This window comes from Anabrus simplex, chromosome 7, assembly GCF_040414725.1.
Source record: "Anabrus simplex isolate iqAnaSimp1 chromosome 7, ASM4041472v1, whole genome shotgun sequence".
Classification (NCBI taxonomy): Eukaryota; Metazoa; Arthropoda; class Insecta; order Orthoptera; family Tettigoniidae; genus Anabrus; species Anabrus simplex.
The window spans coordinates 157,358,136-157,377,590 of NC_090271.1; the positions used below are offsets into that span (position 1 = coordinate 157,358,136).

The following is a 19,455-nucleotide window of genomic DNA, read 5'->3' on the forward strand; positions in this document are numbered from 1 at the left end:
ACGTTAAGGATGACACAAACACCTAGTCCCCAGGCCAGGGATATTAATAATTTACAATTAAAAACCCTGACCCGGCTGGGAATCGAACTCGGGGGCGCTAGGTGACAGGCAGACGCGTTGCCCCCTACACCGCAGGGCCGGACAAAGTAGGCGCTTGGTGTGCTTAATATGTAGGCATGAAACAAAACAGTCAGACATGGAGTTGTAAAAACATCTGATGTCATCCTGAAGTAAATTGTACCACAACCATTCCAACTGATGCTTCAGATCCTTTGTATTCGACAGTGGCCAATGTTATATTCCCATCTGGTCTCATTTGTGATGGATCTGCGGACTGTGTCAGCCAAGAAAGTGTGTTGACATCACCAAGGCTGTCAAGATACATCCATACTGTATGTGGATGGGCATCATCCTGTTGGAATGTGGAGTTCTGGAACTACTCTAGAAAGGGAAGTAAATCTAGTTGTAGAATTTCCTGGATACATAATTTCACCTTCATTGTTCCATGGATCACTATCAGGAAGGACTGGGAATCATAGGTGGTTGCATCTCACACCAGGACACTACCCTGGTATGATGCTACACAATGAATTTGTGCATTGCTCAGGACATCTCCATACCCAGATTTGGTGGTCATCCTTATCCAGACACAAGCTATTTATTTTAAACACCACTTGTCACCATTTCCCAAGCAATCATGCAACTCAAACGCGTTAGAAGCACAAACAATCTCATTCATTGTGTTTGAAGTTTGGACTTATTTATTTCCATCTTGTACTCCTTCCCCAAGACTCTGTCCATACCATTCAGCAGTTTCTCTAAATCTTCTGCAGACTCAGATAAAATAACAATATCATCTGCAAATCTAAGGTTTTAGATTTCTTCTTCTTGGATTGTGATTCCTTTTCCAACTTCCTCTTTGATTTCCTTTACCGTATGTATAAACATTGAAAGGGGGGGGGGGGGGACTGCAGCCTAGCCTCACTCCTTTCTGGTTTGCTGCTTCTTTTTCACAGCCCTCAATTCTTATGACTGCAGACTGATTTTTGTAGTGACTAGGTAATTCTTCGTTCTTGGTATATAATCCCGATCACCTTCAGAATCTCACATAGCTTGGTCCAATCAACATTATTGAATTCCTTTTCTAGATCTACAAACGCCATGTATGTGGGCTTGTCCTTCTTAATTTGATCCTCTTAAGATCAAACGTATGCCTTTGCTGGCAGGAGCTAGTGTTTACAATGCACTATGTCTTCTGGTATAGGCTAGAGCAATTTTGTTACTTTCATAGATCTGTCTCTGTCTTATCCTTGGCTTTGACAATATGAAAGTGACTGATGAATGATGCTAGTAATGCCAATCCTTATGCAGCCAGTCCCTGCTATGAATGGTGTAAAAGTGTTGCTCATAGGGTCAGTTGGTGTATGCATTTCAGTGGGCTTGGCAGACTGATATGTAATAGCAACTCTGGCTCGGTAAGGAAAGCAACAGGAAACTACCTCACTCATTTCCCTTGTACGCCTCTTCAGTGATGCCTAGGCCATCTATGACAGCTGATAGCAGAGCTGTTGAGGATCCCACCAGCGGCATCGCTGACGGACTGAACATACATGCGTACAAGATCAAACGTAAAGTCAGGATCGCTTCACTTGTTCCTACCTTTCTTGTGAACCAAATTGATCTTTTCCGAATTCAGTTTCAACTAGTCTTTCCATTCTTCTGTAAATAATATGTGTTAAAATTTGCAAGTGTGAGATACTAAACTAATGGTGCGATAATTTTCACGCTTATCAGCACTGGCTTTCTTAGGAATAGGTATAACAACATTCTGCTAAAAATCAGATAACGCTTCCTTACACACTAAATGGAATAATCTCGCTGTGCTGGTTTCTCCTATGGCAGTCACTAATTCAGAGGGGATGTCATCAATTCCAGGTGCCCGTTCCTATTTAGGTCTCTCAAAGCTCTGTCGAACTGTGACCTTAAAATTGGCTTTCCCATTTCATCTGCATCAACAGCCTCTTCATGTTCCAAAACCATGTCATCTACTTCTTTACCTTGATACAGCTGTTGGGTATATTCTTGCCATCTTTCTGCCTTGTCTTCTTTCCCTAGAAGGGGTTATCCATCTGAGCTCTTAATATTCATACACCTAGTTTTCCTTTCTCCAAAGGTTTCCTTGATTTTTCTGTATGCAGCATCTACCTTTCCTATGGCCATACAACCTTCAACATCCTTACACTTCTCCTTCAGCCATTCTTCCTTAGCTGTCCTGCACTTTCTATCTACTTCATTCTTTAATCGCTGTATTCTTCCCTCCTCAGTTTTTATATTCTTGTATTTTTGTCGTTCTCCTGAGTTATCCATTGATAGTTGTTCTTTCCTTTCTTCCTAACATTTTTTCAGCACCGTACTGATCTCATTCTTCATGACTATCCATTCTTCCTCTATTGTTTTCTTCAGTCTTTTCATTTAGTCCTTGTGCAACATGTTCCTTGAAACAATCCTTCACACTCTTTTCTTTTAACTTGTCTAGATTCCATCTCCTTGCAATCCTCCCTTTCTTCCATTTCTTCAACTTCAGATGGCATTTCATGACCGCCAAGTTGTGGTCAGAATCTACGTCTGCTCCTGGGAAAGTTTTGCAATCCAACATCTGGTTTTTGAATCTCTGCCTAATCATAATGAAGTTTATTTGATACCGTCCAGTATCTCCAGGCCTCGTCCACGTATACAGCCTTTGTTTGTGGTGTTTGATCCAAGTACAGTATTAGCAAGGACTATCTACTGAACTAATAGGCATATGGATGTATTGTGGTGGGCATTGTTTTGGTGTCTACCTTGACAACAATAATTCTTTCACTATGCTGGTCATAGTAGCTTACCCGTTGCCCTATTTAAAAAAATTCATTATTAAACCAACGCCTGCATTTCCCATGTTGATTTTGTGTTGATAATTTTGTAGTTGCCTGACTAAAAATCCTGCTCTTCATGCCAACCGAATTCTCTTATACCAACTACATCTAACTTCAGTCTATCCATCTCCCTTTTCAGATTTTGTAACCTACCACAACAATTCAAACTTCCAACATTCCATGCTCTGACTCGCAGAATGTCACTATCCATCTTCCTGTTGGTGTAGTTCCCACTAAGAGATACGAATGGGAGAGTTTTTTTACCTCCGGAATATTTTGTCCGGTAGGAAGCCATCATCAGTACATCTCTTTATATTTATTAACATGTCCCGACTGATTGACTGACTGATTCATCATCGCTGAGCTAAAACTACTGGACATAAAGAAATGAGTTTTTGGGGATACATTTATATTACAATTTACGTGTTTACTAAGGGAGGATTTTTTGATATTCCGTCATTATGGGGCTGGAATTCTATGGGAATTCTACTTAAGGAGAGGGGGTAAACAGGAGTGACAAAGGGGGTGAATTTTTAAAATCAGTATATCTACAGTATATCTCTAAAACATAACATTGGTATTTGAAATCAATCTGCTGTAAAAGTAAAGGAACACGCATAATTTGTTTTCTGAATATCTGTTAAGGGAAAGTGTTAAAAGGGTAGTGAATTTTTAAAATGAGCATATCTACAGTATATCTCAGAAACTTAACATATTACAGATGTGAAGATTGGTATTTTTAATCTCTCTTAAAAATAAATGAACATGTATCTTTTTTCTTCGGAAAAACACTTGGGATTGTGAATATGATTGAAAAAGGGGGTTGAATTTTTTTACGAGGATATTTATTTCTAAAAATTGAAGATGTTACAGACATGAAAATTGGTATTTGGAATCTCTACTTTTTTTTTTTGCAGGGAGTGGAGTGGAATCGATCTGGGGGGGGGAGGGGGATGTAAAAGGAGTTGAATTCTTTTTATGAGGATACAGATAAGAAGTTGACTTAAAACAATACATCCCTAAGGGTTTTTTACTGGGGGTGAGAAATGATGACAAAAATATTCTTTTATATGGTACCGTTTGAATTATGAAGTAAATATTTCAAATGATATCCTAGGTGTTGAATAACAGAAGGTTTTAAACAAATTTAACTGCTCAGATAATTAAATGGGGGTTAAGATCTGAAAACAAATATACTCATCCCTTCCTCCGAAACAGTTTAACGTATGAAGACAAAATTCCAAATAGTGGTATATATTTTAAATCCTAGGTGTGAAATGTGAAATATTTTTAAAAGTTTCGCCACCAAAGTGTTAAATGAGGTTAGCTCCGTAAACAAAATTATTCATCCCTCCGAAACCGTTTTATGTACAAAGTTGTAATTGTACGGGAAGGGTCTTCTTTTGTGTTGTAGGTGTAAAATATAGTATACTTCCGAATATTTCTCTCCTAAGGGGTTTAGATGGTGATTGACTCTCAAAAACACAATATCCATTCTTCTGAAACCGTTTGAGGCACAAACTTAAATTTTTTTATGAGGGGTGATCTTCTATATCCTAGAAGTTAATAAATATTTTAAAAACATTCACCCCTTAAAAAAGTATTCATTCCTCCATTGCATTTTGACGTACAAAATCAAAATTTCACAGTTTGGCCGTTTTTACTTCCCACATGTTAAATAAGGTAGTGGTTAAATAAAACATTCAAATTCTTCTGTATGAGGTTCAAATGAGTGTTAGATCAGAAAATAAATCATCATTCCCCCAAAACCGTTTGATGTATGAGCTGAGGGCGTATTTTACAGGCTCAGCTGACAATGGACTCTCCAAAATATAAAACTTTGAGTAATTACTTTAGGTTTACAGAACGTAGCGAAGCACGGGTATCTTGCTAGTCATTCATTCAGAAGAGAGCTGCATGACCTCGGGAACTTACGGCTGTAGTTTCCCGTTGCTTTCAGCCGTGTAGCAGTATCAACACAACCAAGCCATGTTGAGTATTATTATAAGGCCATATCAGTCAATCATCTAGATTGCCACCGTTGCGTCTTCCAAAAAGCTGGTACCCCACTTTCGATGAATCATTCGTTAGTCTGCTCTCTTGACATACCCATCCAATACGGTTGCACCTGTGGCTCGACTATCTGCTTCATCCCATCGCCCAGTGGGAAACCACTGCAATCAGCCACCCGAGTATTGGCTGGAAAACCATGCCGATGTGAATTAGGAGGAAATGTCTGCCCTCATCCCTGAACACCTTGGGAGATGCTGGCAGCAGCTCTAAAATGCTTGGTGACAGGCTGTGTGACAAGCCGGCCGTAAAAACACTCAGTCACAATCTCGTGGAATGATGTCTTTTGGATTTAGTACCAAGGCTAGGACATCCCCACTAGGCGACACGCGTTGGCAAGGCCCGGTTAATGTGAGAAGTATGCAAGTGTTACTGTCGCATGGGTGTCGACGGCTAAACAAGCTAGTTCATACAACGTATCTTGCTTCACTCATTGTTGGCACTGTCTGGGCGGTACAACGAACTGTCAAAGGCTTTTAAAAGGAGATAGATCGGTGCCTGTGCTGTGCAGGAAACACGACGGACTGGACAGAAGTCGTACGACATTGAATGTGGGTACAAGCTGAAATACAATGGGACCAGTGGTGTTTGTATTGTTGTGTTAGCAAAGTTTCACAGTTGTATCTCTGATGTGCAACTGTATGATGACTGTCTGATGACGATTATCTACATTGCAGATGGAAGAAAGGTACACTTTTTCAGCGCATGTGCCCCACAGACATGTTTGCATGGAGCAACAAAGGATGCCATCTGGGAAATGCTTGAAGAGAAGGTAGCCGATGTACTCATAAAAGGCTTCTTTATTATCGCTGGTGATCTAAACGGACATGTCGGTCTCAGAAATGAAGATCATGCAGTCCACGGTGGACATGGCTTCGGGGAAAAGAACGACGATGGTCAACAAATCCTCGATTATGCAGAAGCCCATGATCTGGTCATCACGAACACCTGGTTCAAAAAGCGTGATTCATATTTAATTACATATTACAGCGGCACAAGGGCAACACAGATAGATTACATCCTCATCAGGAGTCGAGACCTTAAAGATGTGTTAGACACAAAGTTTGTACCATATGAAACTGTTGCGACGCAACATCGACCAGTCATCTGCCAGTTGCATATCAAATCGCCTAATTCCGAACACGCTTTTCGTACAGGACCAGTGAAAATCAAATGGTGGCATTTCGAGGAAAAAGAGGCCGATGTCGTCACACGAATAGCATTACCACCGATTACTACAGTCAAAGAGAGTTGGATCAAACTGAAAGGCTGCTCATGATACTGCATGTACTGTTCTTGGATCAACAAAACCAGGGCGGCAAAAATTTGACAAAGATACATGGCTCTGGAGTGATGAGGTCAGAAATGCAGTACGAAAGAAGAAACAGCTTTATCATGAGTTTCCTCCCTGCAAGACACCATCTCGTTGGATTGCCTACAAGATAGCCCGTAGTGATGCAAAGATCATAGCTACAACAAAAACAGCACATTTTGCAGATCTTTATGCAAAATTAGACACGCGTGCAGACAAGCGTAAATTATACCAACTCCCCAAAGCGAGGCATTGCAAAACACAAGACATCCAGTGCTTCTATGGCATCAGCGATGAAACAGGAAACTTGTTGGTTGATTGGAAGTAGGCAAGTGAGCTCTGGCATAGCTACTTTGAGAAGATCTCAACTGAGGGATTTCCCCATCCACCAATCCCAGTTACTGCTGTTGTGGATGGACCTGTTAGAGACATTAGTATCAAAGAGGTTGAGGCCACTTTGAAAGAAATGAAGTCAGGGAAAGCTACTGGCCCAGACGATCTTCCAGCAGAACTCTGGTACTCTCAATGGCGGGATGCGGCAGAATGGTTAGCATGATTATTCAAGCAGATCATTAAGTAATCATGTCTCAGATAAAAATAATTCTTTATTTTATAATGTCTTTAAATTCCCCTCTCAGCCAGGTTGAGTGGCTCAGATGGTTGAGGTGCTGGCTTTCTGACCCCAACTTGGCAGGTTTGATCCTGGCTTAGTCCAGTGGTATTTGAAGGTGCTCAAATACGTCAGCCTTGTGTCTGTAGATTTATTGGCACATAAAAGAACGCCTGTGGGACTAAATTCCAGCACCCCGGGGACTCAAACTGTAAAAGTAGTTAGTGGAACATAAAGCCAATATTATTATTATTATTATTATTATTATTATTATTATTATTATTATTATTATTGTTCCGGGGTATCTGTAGAACGCAGAGGTAAAAGAAGGTGCCGGGATGAATGGGTCCAACTACAAAGTCAAAGGTAATTTAAAATTTTAACAAAGGTTATATTTTCAGAAGAAACAACAAAATTATAACAACTTTTCACTTGATGAAATAACAGTTTGGAAACAAGACTTAGAGAGATCTAAGATTTCAGAATTTTAACACTCTTGGGCTACAAGCCCCTTGTTTTATAATTTTGAGCTCCTAGCTCAACATTACGAAACACTAATTTGTTCAAAGGACAGAAATCCCCTAACACATGGAGTACTTGCTCCTAATTACAATATCGAGCCTCCCAGAGGCATTCTTACAATACTTGAAAAGAGCTGATGTGCTCTCAGTGTTCCCAGCCTACTCAAGGCAACACAATGTGAAAATCTAGTAATTACTGCCTTACAAGGCACTTTTTACAAATAGCAATCTTATTACACAGAGGTATCTAGTACCCAACCTATGGGGCCTTAGTGAAAAAGAATAAGTCAAAGATTGAGCTCCCAAAGAGAAATTTAAAAACCTATAGGACTCTAGGCCAACAAAACAGGGACTAATCCCATACTACTGAGGTTGCTCGGATGGAGATAACTTTAATACATATTAAAAACAAATGCGGTACCTCAAACCAAGATGAAGGGGAGCTCGAGAGGGTGAATCACTCTCTATCCCCGATTTACAGTCAAAGATTTTATGAAATTTTTACATAAGCCGGCAGAAAATTACATTTTAGAGAAGGTGGTTACATATTAAAGTTTCGGACCTATCCCTCGGGTTAAACTGCGGAGCTAGCAAAAGGTGAAGATGTTAAGTGGCCATACCTTGTCGAAGTACTGCTGCCTGATGAAAGAGGCACCTCCCGCCTCCTGGTTCACACACACACTTAGTTAGATGTTGATCAAATGGCCAAGAGACGTGAAAATCCGCAGTTTATAAACCCTCGGGGAAGGTTCGAGACCTTTCATGAATGATCAAGACACACCCATAGAATTTTATTGGAGGATACCAAAGTTACACACAAAATCGAAGAAGAAATATGTGAGTGGTTGGAAAATAATTACAGAAATTCTTGATTGGCTGGATTCAAAACAGGCGGAAAGAAAAGATAAATATTGCCAACCCAAAAATGGATGAACGAAATTTAGTAAAGAAAAACTTGTGAATACAAAATTTCTTCAAAAAGGTTCTTCCACTTCGCACCAGGGTGCATGATCAAAGTTTGTTAGTAGTGACATCTGTTGCAGAAAGTCCAAACTTCTTGATAAATGGTAAACAAAACGCGTAGAATTTTATACAGAACGGGAAACATCAAAATAACCAAAATATTCGGCAGTGACATCTGAGGAAAAGTTTAAGTAGGTCTAGTTTCAAGGTCAGTGTTTCTCCTGTAGAGGAGTTTTATTAGGTGCAACATTTAAATGTGCGGCATAGAGGTGTACCTCCCGGTGCAAATATTATTATTATTATTATTATTATTGTTTCCGAATGGGTCTACTATGGATCACGTTAAGCATCATTCATTTACGGTTCTTCCTCTTTCGATCGGCCCAGTTCTTCTTCATCCTTTCAGAGTGGGCTTCTTTACGTTCTCGTGACCAGTTGTTGCCGGTCCATTTTTTGCTACTTTGATCTTGGAATCCCTTAATTTTGTTGATGATTTTTCTGTATTCCTGTCTGTTGTATACTACCTGCTGTGATATATTATTTTCCTCCATATCCTCCTTGACCCCTTTAAGCCAGCTAGTTTGTGTCTTCCTGTTCTCCATGTATTCCAGAATTCGCTTGGCTGTTCTCTCTGGTGGCATTCTTTTAATGTATCCGTAGAAGCAGAGTCTTCTCTTCTTGAAGGATGTGATTTTTTCGGTCCTTTTGTATAGTTCCTCATTTGGTCGCAGTCTAAATTCTTGACCCACTTTCCTGGGCCCTAGTATCTTCCTCAAGATCTTCCTTTCTGTCTTTTCAATGTTTTCTAGTAAGCCCTTCCTGTTCAGTGGAATACATTCGATCGCATATAGACTTTCTGGTTTGATGACAGTGTTGTAATGTCTGATTTTTGCAGTGAATGAAACTGATTTTTTATTGTAGACATTTCGACATAACTGGTATGCTGCTTCCATCTTTCTTGCCCTTTCCTGTAATGCTATTCCTGGTAGTCCTGTTGGGGTTATCCATTCCCCTAGATATTTAAACTTCTGTACTCTTTTAATTGTTCCATATTTGGTGACAATATTTTGTGTCGGATCCTTTTTGTCCTGAATCATTAGTTCCGTCTTTTCGAAGGATATCTGAAGTCCCGTCTTTACAGCAGTCTCTTGAAGTGTTTCAATTTGTACCTTGGCTGTTTCAGGGTCTTCTGCCAGTATTGCCATATCATCTGCGAATGCTAGACAGTCAATTTTGACTCCAGATCTTCCCAGTGATATTCCATTTTCCACCCCTAATTCCGTCAGTCTCTTCCTCCACTCTCTGACCACTTTTTCAAGTATAACATTAAACAGGAGTGGTGACATCCCGTCCCCTTGTCGGACACCTGTTTCGATCTTGAATGGTTTTGACAACATATCCATAAACTTAACCTGTGATGTAGTGTCAGTGATGGTTTCTTTGATTAAATTTCTAGTTTTTTTATCTATCCCAAACTCTTCTAGCGTGCTTATCAAGGTTGCTCTGTCGACTGAATCATAGGCTTTCTTAAAATCCACAAATACAATCACTAGATTTTTGGCTGTGAGTGCATGTAGTTGTATTATGGAGATTAGGTTGAAAATTTGCTCGCTGCATGATCTCCCTTTCCGGAATCCTGCCTGGTATTCACCAAGTTCTTTTTCTATTATCCCTTCAGTCCTGTTTTGTAGTGCTTTGGATAGAATTTTAGAGGCAACTGGTAGCTCTGTAATTGCTAACGTTTGTTCTGTCTCCTTTTTTGTGCAGCGGGTGTATTAATGATGTCTTCCATTCCTTTGGGATGCTCTCTGTCTGCCAAATCTCCTCAAACAGTGCTTCTAGCTGAGTCACTAAGTGTTCTCCGGCATATTTTAATAACTCTGCAACTATTGAATCTTCACCTGACGTCTTATTGTTCTTCAGTCCTGTTATTATTCCCCTGATTTCTTCTTTATTAGGTGGTTCTGAGTCCGGTGTCTGGTTCTTGGGTTTCTCAAACATTAGAGTTTCCTCAGGTTTTTTACAGTTCAGTAGTTTCTGGAAATAATTTGCAAGGTGTTGGCAATTCTGTTCATTTCCAGTGATTAGATTTCCTTCGTCATCTTTGAAGCATAGGGTTGGCGGTTTGTATCTTGTTAAGTTCCTCCTGAATGTCTGGTAGAAATTACGTGTATTGTTTTTCACGAAATCTTCTAGTTTCTTTAGTTGCTGTGTGTCATAATGTTTCTGTTCACCTCTTATGGTTTTAGCTGTTGTTTTCCTTTGTGCTTTGAATGCCTCCCAGTCTTCTGGTTTCTTAGTTGAATTCCATTTCTTCCATGTCTGAGCCCTTCTTTGTAGTGCTTCTTCGCAAACTTCATTCCACCACGGATGTTTCTTCTTTTTACTCCGTAGGATTGTTTGTTCCGCTGCTTGTTGTATTGATGTTGCATCTCAGTCCAACTGTGACTTTGAATCTTATTTATCCTGTTCTGGTATTCATTCACAGTCTGCTGATTGAACTTCAGATCTTCTATTCTGTATCTTGTAATTTTTGTACCACTACTTTTTCTCCTTTCTGGTGTTAATTTCATCTTAATTTTTGTCAGATAGTGGTCAGAGTCGAAGTTTGCTCCTCTAGCTACATGTACATCTTGAATTTCTCTGGAGTTTTCATAACTGATTGCAACATGTTCAATCTGAAATTTGCCCAATAATTTGTTAGGTGATATCCATGTAGTTTGTTTCTTTGGCTTCTTCTGGAACTTGGTGGTCATGATGTTCAAATTTAATTTTTCACACAATTCTATCAACCTCTTACCATTCATGTTTGTCTTGCTGTGAGCCGTGAATTTTCCTGTGGTTCTTGATGGTTCATTCCTTCCAATTTGTGCATTGAAGTTTCCTAGCAGAATTACAACATTTTTCTCTGGAGTATTTCCTAGGATTTCTTCCAGACCTTCCCAAAATTTTTCTACTTTCTGTGGATTTTGTTGGTTGTCCTTATTTATTAGTGCATGTGCATTTATTATTGTGTATTTCTTGTTCTTGTTTTTGAAAGTTAGTGTTGACATCCTTGGTGAGGTGGATTTGAATTCCATTATCTTGTCTGCCAGTGAATTGTGTACTACAAATGCTGTTCCAAACATCCAAAGACCTTTAGTGTTTTGTATTTTCTCTGCTGGTTTACCTTTATAAATCCTGTAGTTGTCTGTTTGTACCGTATTTTCGTCTCGGTATCTTGTTTCTTGTATAGCTAATATTTTCATCTCTTGTTCATCCATCAGGAACATCAACAGTTTTGTATGCCGCTCCACAGTCGCATTTGGTTGAGTTATGAAAAAGCCCCATTATAAATAAGAAACATTTTATCATCAAGTCAGAGACCTTTTATGGGATGACGAAGTACCCAAGAGTACAAAATTAACATTATATAAACAGTATTTCATACCAATTGAACATACGGGCTAGAAACACTGGTAACTAGTAAGAGACAAGATAGTAAAATCCAAGTATTAGAAATGAAATTTTTAAGAACATCGATTAAAAAGACAAGAGATAGAATTCAAAATATTAAAATCAGAAAGAGCTAAATATAGAACCGTTAGTACAGAACATATAGAAAGCAAGGCTGAGATGGTTCGGACATGTAAAAAGAATGGGAAAGGAACGGGTAGCAAGAAGGGAATTGGAAAGAGAAGTTAAGGGAAAGAGACCAGTTGGAAGATCGAGAAGAAGGTGGATGGATCAGATTTGGAAGGACATTAGAGAAGCTGGATTGGATGTGGCGGAAGTAATGGAGCAGGAAAAGTGGAAGGACAGAGCAAGCTTACTGGGATGTAGTGGTATTCACTGAAGGTGCGGGAGCTGACTAGTGTACAGACCGCATTGGCCACTCCATCATCTCCGACTGGATGATTCTCTTGGAAAATATTGATAGTTTTTGTTGTTGTGTCATGCCAACTCTTCGCTGGAAACAGATCTCCTCAGGACCAACACAATTGAAAATTGTGCAGTATGATCATTCGACTTCTAAGCATTATCTTCAGCTTCGAAGCATTTGCATGGTAAATAAGAGAGGCTACATGGAAAAAACATGTCTTCTGTGACAACACATACTCCCATCATCTCAAGTGTGGACAGTACTCCGTAGTATTAACAAGATATTGACAGCAACAGAAATGCAGGAAATTTCCAGGAATCTGTATATTGTTACTCCGTCTGTCCATTGTACTGGGATGTACAGCCATATGAAATCTGCAGAAGGTATGGCAAAATAGAGTAATTACTATCAACACAAAAAGTGTCCCTTGTCTCTGTGTTCCTTTATGGATGTTAAACCTGGACCATAAAGGCTGTGGATAGAAAAATGCATCAACACATTTGAAATGTGGTGCTGGTGCAGGATGCTGAGAAACTGTGGACAGCTAAGCAAACAAATATTTTCATCCTGCATGAAGTTGGAGTAAGAGCCCGTCTCTCCAACATTGTTTACAAGAAAATCATACTGTTTTTGTCACATTATGCAGAGGAAAGGTGAAAACCTGGAGAAACTAATTGTCCAAGGGAAAATTCGTGGGAATATGTCACGTTCGTAGATATCAGTTTCTGTTGATATATTCTGCTAGAACCCCCTGTGGGTGGGGGACGCAGATCAAGAATACACCCACGGTATCCTCTGCCTGTCGTAAGAGGCGACTAAAAGGGGCCCAAGGGGCTCTCAGCTTGGGAGCGTGGGTTGGCGACCACGGGGCCCTTAGCTGAGATCTGGCATTGCTTCCACATACTTGTGCCAGGTTCCACACTTTCATCTATCCTGTCCAACTTCCCTTGGTCAACTCTTGTTCTTTTCCGATCCCGACAGTTTTAGAGCATTCGAGGCCTAGGGAGTCTTTCATTTTCACGCCTTTCGTGGCCCTTGCCTTTCTTTGTCCGTTACTTCATTTTTCAAAGTGACGGATGCAGATGAATAATACACCCACGGTATCCCCTGCCTGTTGTGAGAGGCGACTAAAAGGGGCGACCAAGGGATGATTGTATTAGAACTATGAAACTACTTTTGATTAGTACCATCATGCGGGCAACACTATGGGTTGCCTGTACTTGCGAGTAGTACCACTATATTAGGTACGAAATAGATTTTTGATTAGTAGCAGCAGAGTGGGTCACTGTGGGTTTCCAGTACCCGTGAGTCGTACCCTTGTGAGCAACACCACGGGTCTGGGCGTTGCCTGTGATTAGTACCACTATGTGAGCGGCACCGTGGGTCTGCGTTGCCTGTGCTTAGTACCCACTATGTGAGGAACACCACGGGAATACCGGCGCCTGTGATTAGTACACCTAGGTGAGAACACCATCGGTTTGCATTGCCTATGTGTGGTGCCATTATGTGAGAAACACCATAGGTCTGCGTTACCTGTACGACGTCCAGTACTTGTGAATAGTACCATCATGTGTGGAACACCGTGAGTTTGGGCTTCTTTTGATTAGTACCCCAACTAGACAAATACCATGGTTCTCTTTTACTGGCAATAAGTGCCATTATGCGGGGCCGTTGACCTGTATTTTGGGCCCCTTTGGAAACAAGCAACCTCGATTCAGGATTGTGCTTTGGAAGTGGACTCTTGGTCGGTAATACTATTATTATGGTAGTTTTTGGGTGGGGTCCACTGATTGTTTTAAATTCATATCCATCTATTCATTCTTCATGCCAATTTTTATTTTGGTCAGTGGATGATTTTAAACTTTTAATTGTCATTTCATTTCGTACCATCAGGGGCCGATGACCTTGATGTTAGGCCCCTTAAAACAACAAGCATCATCATCATCAAATTAGAACCATGAAACTGCTTGTGATTGATTAGTACCACCACGCGGGGAACGCCATGGGTCGCTTTTACTTGCGTGTAGTACCACTATGTTGGGTACCAAATATGTTTGTGATTAGTAGCAAACGAGGGCTCGACGGCTTTTACAGTACCTGTGATTAGTAGCACTGGGATGAGGGAACCCATGGTTCTGGCTTGCCTATGATTAGTACCCACTATCTGAGGAACACCACAGGATAAAATGAGTCCCTGTGGTTAGTACACTTACGTGATGAACACCATAGGTTTGCGTTGCTTGTTAGTGGCGCCGCAATGTGCGACACACAGTAGGTCTGTAATACATGTGCAAATTTCATTACCTGTGAGTAGTACCATAATGTGTGGAATACCGCGAGTCTACGCTACTCTTGATTAGTACCGCAACATGACAAATGCCATGGTTCTACTTTCCTAGCGATAAGTACCATTGTGAGGGGCCGCTGACTTTGATTTTGAACCCCTTTCGACTACAAGTAGCATCGATTCAGTATTGTGATATAGAAGCAGTCCCTTGGTCAGTAATACTATTGTTCAATACTGTGCATGTGAGGCACTGTGGGTCGGTTCCACTGATCATTTTAAATTCATATCCATCCATTCATTCTTCATCCTCACGTTTTGAATTGTGGTCAGTGGAGGATTTTGGGTTTTTTAATTTGTCATTTCATTTCGTCTCATTTCGTACCATTAGGGGCCAATGACCTCAGATGTTAGGCCCCTTTAAACAACAAGCATCATCATCATATTCTGCTAGATTCATGTGATGCTGCAACATTGGTGTTATCAGTGTCACATTTATACTTGATACCAAATTGTTATGAGCCACACAACTGGTTGGAATCTGTCCTGATAGCTTGTGTCATGAGTTAATGTGACAACTAGACTGAACCCTTCAAAATTCTATGGATGTTTTTCTAATATTGTAAAAATAAACATTATATCGTAATTTTATTTCAACCACTGTGGTCACCATTTGTAACATTACTGATTCTTCTTGCCTTGAACTAAATAAAATAATTATAAAAATCTGAAATGTTTTTCATTTGGGTGTCAGAGTTTACCAAAATGAATCCCTCCAATTTAGATAGGACATGATCAGTTTTCTCCTCTCTTCCAGGGAGTGTACAGGAAACTGTGTACTGGTACACCTATTATGGGCCGTACCTAACCCACTGAAAATTATCGAACGGGTGGAAACTGCACCAAGGTTATCTACCTGATGTACAACCTCCACAATGACTTGGAATAAACTAGTTATATTCTAACATGGCATAATCCATGGAGATCCAACTCTGATAAGAAACATAAATAACCCTTCAAAATAAAGAAATAAAAGAAAGGAAGATTTTCTACTAATATGTTAATTTATAAACACAAATCTATAGCTGAAATACATACATGGGAAATCAGTACTACGATCTACTACATTCTGTAGTAATCGTTCAGGCAATGGCAAACAATGATTCTGGTAACATTCTTAATTATTTTGTGCAATTCCACCAACATGTGGTATCCTGATTTTGATTACTTTGTTATACTGAACCTTTTTAGCCACTCACTGATTTTAAGATGAGTATAATCATATATTTCACATTTCAAAAACACACTAATCTTTCACAAGACTCACATATGCCATGAAACCAGGCCATAGAGACTGTAACAATTGATAAACACACACCAGGTATTAGCCAGTAGCCAATAGATACTGGACCTTAGACCGCTCATAAACACTGAACAACAGACAACAAATAATAATTGACAAATTATTCTTGTTACAAGAAATAAAATTCATAAAATAATTTCTTGCATAGTCAGCTAGCATCTTTATCATCGCGTATTTTTGTCGTGGGTGGTGGTTGGATGTCTTCTGCAGATAGTCTATATGGGTCGGCTTGCAGTAGAGTATTTATCCCAATGCGGAATGATAGACACTAGCTGACCGTGCAAAATGAATGTGTCAACCACAGCACGTAAATGAGGAGCTCAGTCACCCCAATGTGGTGCTACACGCTAACAGGTACAGCTATAAAGATATTCAGCGAGTACTCCATCCCAGACATCCAACAACCAGGGGGAAAGACGACAAGCGGCTGGCAGCTAAAGCCTTTCTGCCATACATTGGGAAGATAATTGATGGAATAGGGCGGCTACTGCAGTCCCATGGGGTAAAAAGCGTACATAGGGCAACAAAGAAAATCCAGGAATTTGCTAAGGTCTGCTAAAGACAGACACCATCCTTTCTCCACTGCAGGCATCTACAAAATCCCTTACAGCTGCAGCCAGGTGTTCATGGGAACTACAAAACGCATAATCGCCATTCTACTGTCGGCTGGGACAAGCAGAAAGGTCATCAGTCACTGAACACTTGCTTCTAGCAGCCTACGATGTACAGTGCATCAACACCAAAGTATTGTCAAATACTGTGACTTATCATCCTGGCTACAAAGGGAAGCCACTGAAATCCTGAAGAACACCAATAGCTTCAGTCATAAGGAGGAATCTGAACAAGGCAACAAAGCCTGGTTTCCAGTCCTGAAAACTTTAAATCCTAGAGGACACGGTGGCCGCGATAGACCAGAAAAAGTAACAGGTGATCAGTTGCCTGTCTCCACACCAAGGCAGGTCAACCAACACTGAGCTCCATATTGTTTCAGTCACTGGGTAAAGTAAACTTGTGTCCTCATCCCAAGGGGGTGCAGTTCTTTTCAGGCACATCCATGTTGAAGGTAAGCTGCCTGTACCATTTCAACCACACACCAGCCCTCCTGCTATTCGTAAATTTCTGGCAGTACCGGGAATCGAACCCAGACCTCTGAGGATGGCAGCTAATAGTGCTGGTATGCTACAGAGGTGGTGGCAACTGCTTCCCACCATGGTGGACCACAGCCTGCACTATATACTGAGGTGGAATTGTGATACCACTCCATTCCACTGTGAGCTTCGTAGCCATTGAAGTCATTCAGAACCCTTGAAAATGCCGAATACTGTTTTCAGTGAAACTTCGGGACCGTCATATGCTCCTGGACCATGGCATACAAGCCCAGAAAATACAGAGATTGTGTATAATGCCGGCCGTGAAAGTCTCAACTGCTAAATGGATCTTTTATTCATTGCATTATGTGCTTTTTAAAATCATTTCATCATATATATTATGGAGGGCGTACTATATTGTTGTACATTTTATTTTTTTCTACCCAAATGAAGTACATTACACATCAGTTGTTACGTTGACCATCGCAACATAATCTCCTTGTAACTGTATGCACTTTTGCCATCGATGTGTCAGTCTCTCCAGACCTTCCTGAAACCATTCTTTCGGAGTGCTGCATACCCATGCCTTGACAGCTGTCTTCAGCTCTGCAAAATCCGCAAAACGGCGACCACGCAGAGGTTTCTTCATGTTTAGCCCATTTTCCTGAATGCTTAGTTCGAATGGCATGACATAAGCGCTTAAGGGTTGCCGCAAATGCTGCACTGTTAATCGTGGTCCCAAATTCCAGCCAGTCAATGAGGATGATGCCCTTTGTGTCCCAGAACACTGTCGCCATTCGCTTGCCAACTGATGGCACTATTTGACATTTCTTTGGCGGTGGACCGTCTCTATGCTTCCATTGCATCGATTGTTTCGTTTGTGGCTCATGGTAATGGAATCATGTCTCATCACCAGTCGCAAGCCTAGCCATGAAGTTGGCTGGATCTTGATCATGGCGTTGCAAAAGTTCTCTGCACACATCCACACGCCTCTGCTTTTCGTCTGCAGACTACAGTCTAGGCTCTCACATGGATGACATCGTCCCCAACTTTAAGTGGCCGTGTACGATCCGTTGCAGGGTGTTTTGGCTAATTCCCGTGGCTGCCTCCATTTCCGTAAATGTGAGTGATGCTTTTGTTTCCTTGGATGTCCTGTTCGACCTGGGCAATGTTGGCTGGTATTGACACTGTCACATTCCTTTCAGAACTGGTTCCCTTGTCCACCGATGTGCGCCCTGTTTCCCAACCTTCCACCCAGTAGTAAACTGTTTTCCTTGATGGCGCATGTTCTCCACAGACTGCCACCAAGCGCCGATGAGTTTCTGCAGTGGTCACACCTTGTTTCCATAGGAACCAAGTCGTATAGCGCTGTCCCTGATGGTTGCTTTCCATGTTGTCTGCTCCTATGGTGACAGTGTTATGAAATGGCATGAAGTGCATTCGTTGGCTCCTGTGCATGTGCTGCTACCAAACGGTGGAACAAGACATTAGTTACACATCACTACCTTCAAAAGTGAAATGTGAACCATACCCGGACGTACAAAAAATGAAGTGTAAAACAATGTAGTACGCCCCTCATATTGAGGGTAGTATGACTTTTAGATACTATTTGCACCTTAAAATTATTGAATGGTGGATGCATTTGAGACATTGCTGCTTATAGCTGGCCATGATTAAATACTGGCTGGGGTGGATATATACCAACCTGATCAAAAGATTCAGATCAGAGATCTTTGATCTAACCTTTCACCAGTAATGTTTTCAGGCCTTGTCACACATATTTTATACAATTAATTGTGCCCCATTTAGAAGATCTTGAGAAGCATTTGAATTTCTAAATAATATTGCAATAGTATCAGGTTAGGTGCAAGGTATGTGACAGTAAAACACTTCATCAAAACTGTTTAAAAATTATTTGAAAACTAAAAAAATTTGTTTTCTACTTCTGTGTTAAAACTGTTAAGCTAATGTATATCTTTCGTATTTTAGGTGTAAGGTTTAAAACTTCAGCATTGCTTTCATTGCATTATTCATTTTAGGGGGAAAGAATATCAAGTTTAGAAAATTTCAATACATCATCTGAATAGGCCTATTTCAATTCTCTTCCAAACATTTCTGAAATAGTGTTTTCTTTCATTGATCCTGAATGGTAAATGTGGAACACTGGAGATTCTGAAGATTCATCATTTAAATGACAGTAAATTCCATTACCAATTTGAAGTAAGAAATCAGAAAATTCTAATTCATCCAGTTTTGTTTGCATGTTTTTGAAGAACTGAAATACCTATTCTGACCAAAGTGGAGAAAACTTAATACAGTTTTAAATTATTGTTTGTTTAGAAGCATGTGAAATTACTGGCAAGATCTGTTGAAATTTTCTTCCGAGTATGATTACTCTTCCTCCAAAAAGAATACTAATGTCCATAAGGTCTCTTGAAGAGTCTGTCTACAAATAGTGATTTATATA

The 19,455-nt window shown here is 40.3% G+C and overlaps 1 protein-coding gene across 3 annotated transcripts in view; it reads left to right on the forward strand.

Annotated features, from left to right (window-relative positions):
* LOC136877390 (zinc finger protein ubi-d4) overlaps positions 1–19,455 on the forward strand; it is a 570,041-nt gene that overhangs the window by 14,502 nt on the left and 536,084 nt on the right. Inside the window, exon 1 of one of the 3 annotated variants that reach the window (XM_067151394.2) lies at positions 18,823–18,859. The exons of the other annotated variants lie outside the window; for them this stretch is intronic. The gene's annotated coding sequence lies outside the window, so the exon portion shown is untranslated. Of the gene's footprint in view, positions 1–18,822; positions 18,860–19,455 lie in introns of those variants that run through there. 3 annotated transcript variants of the gene reach the window in all.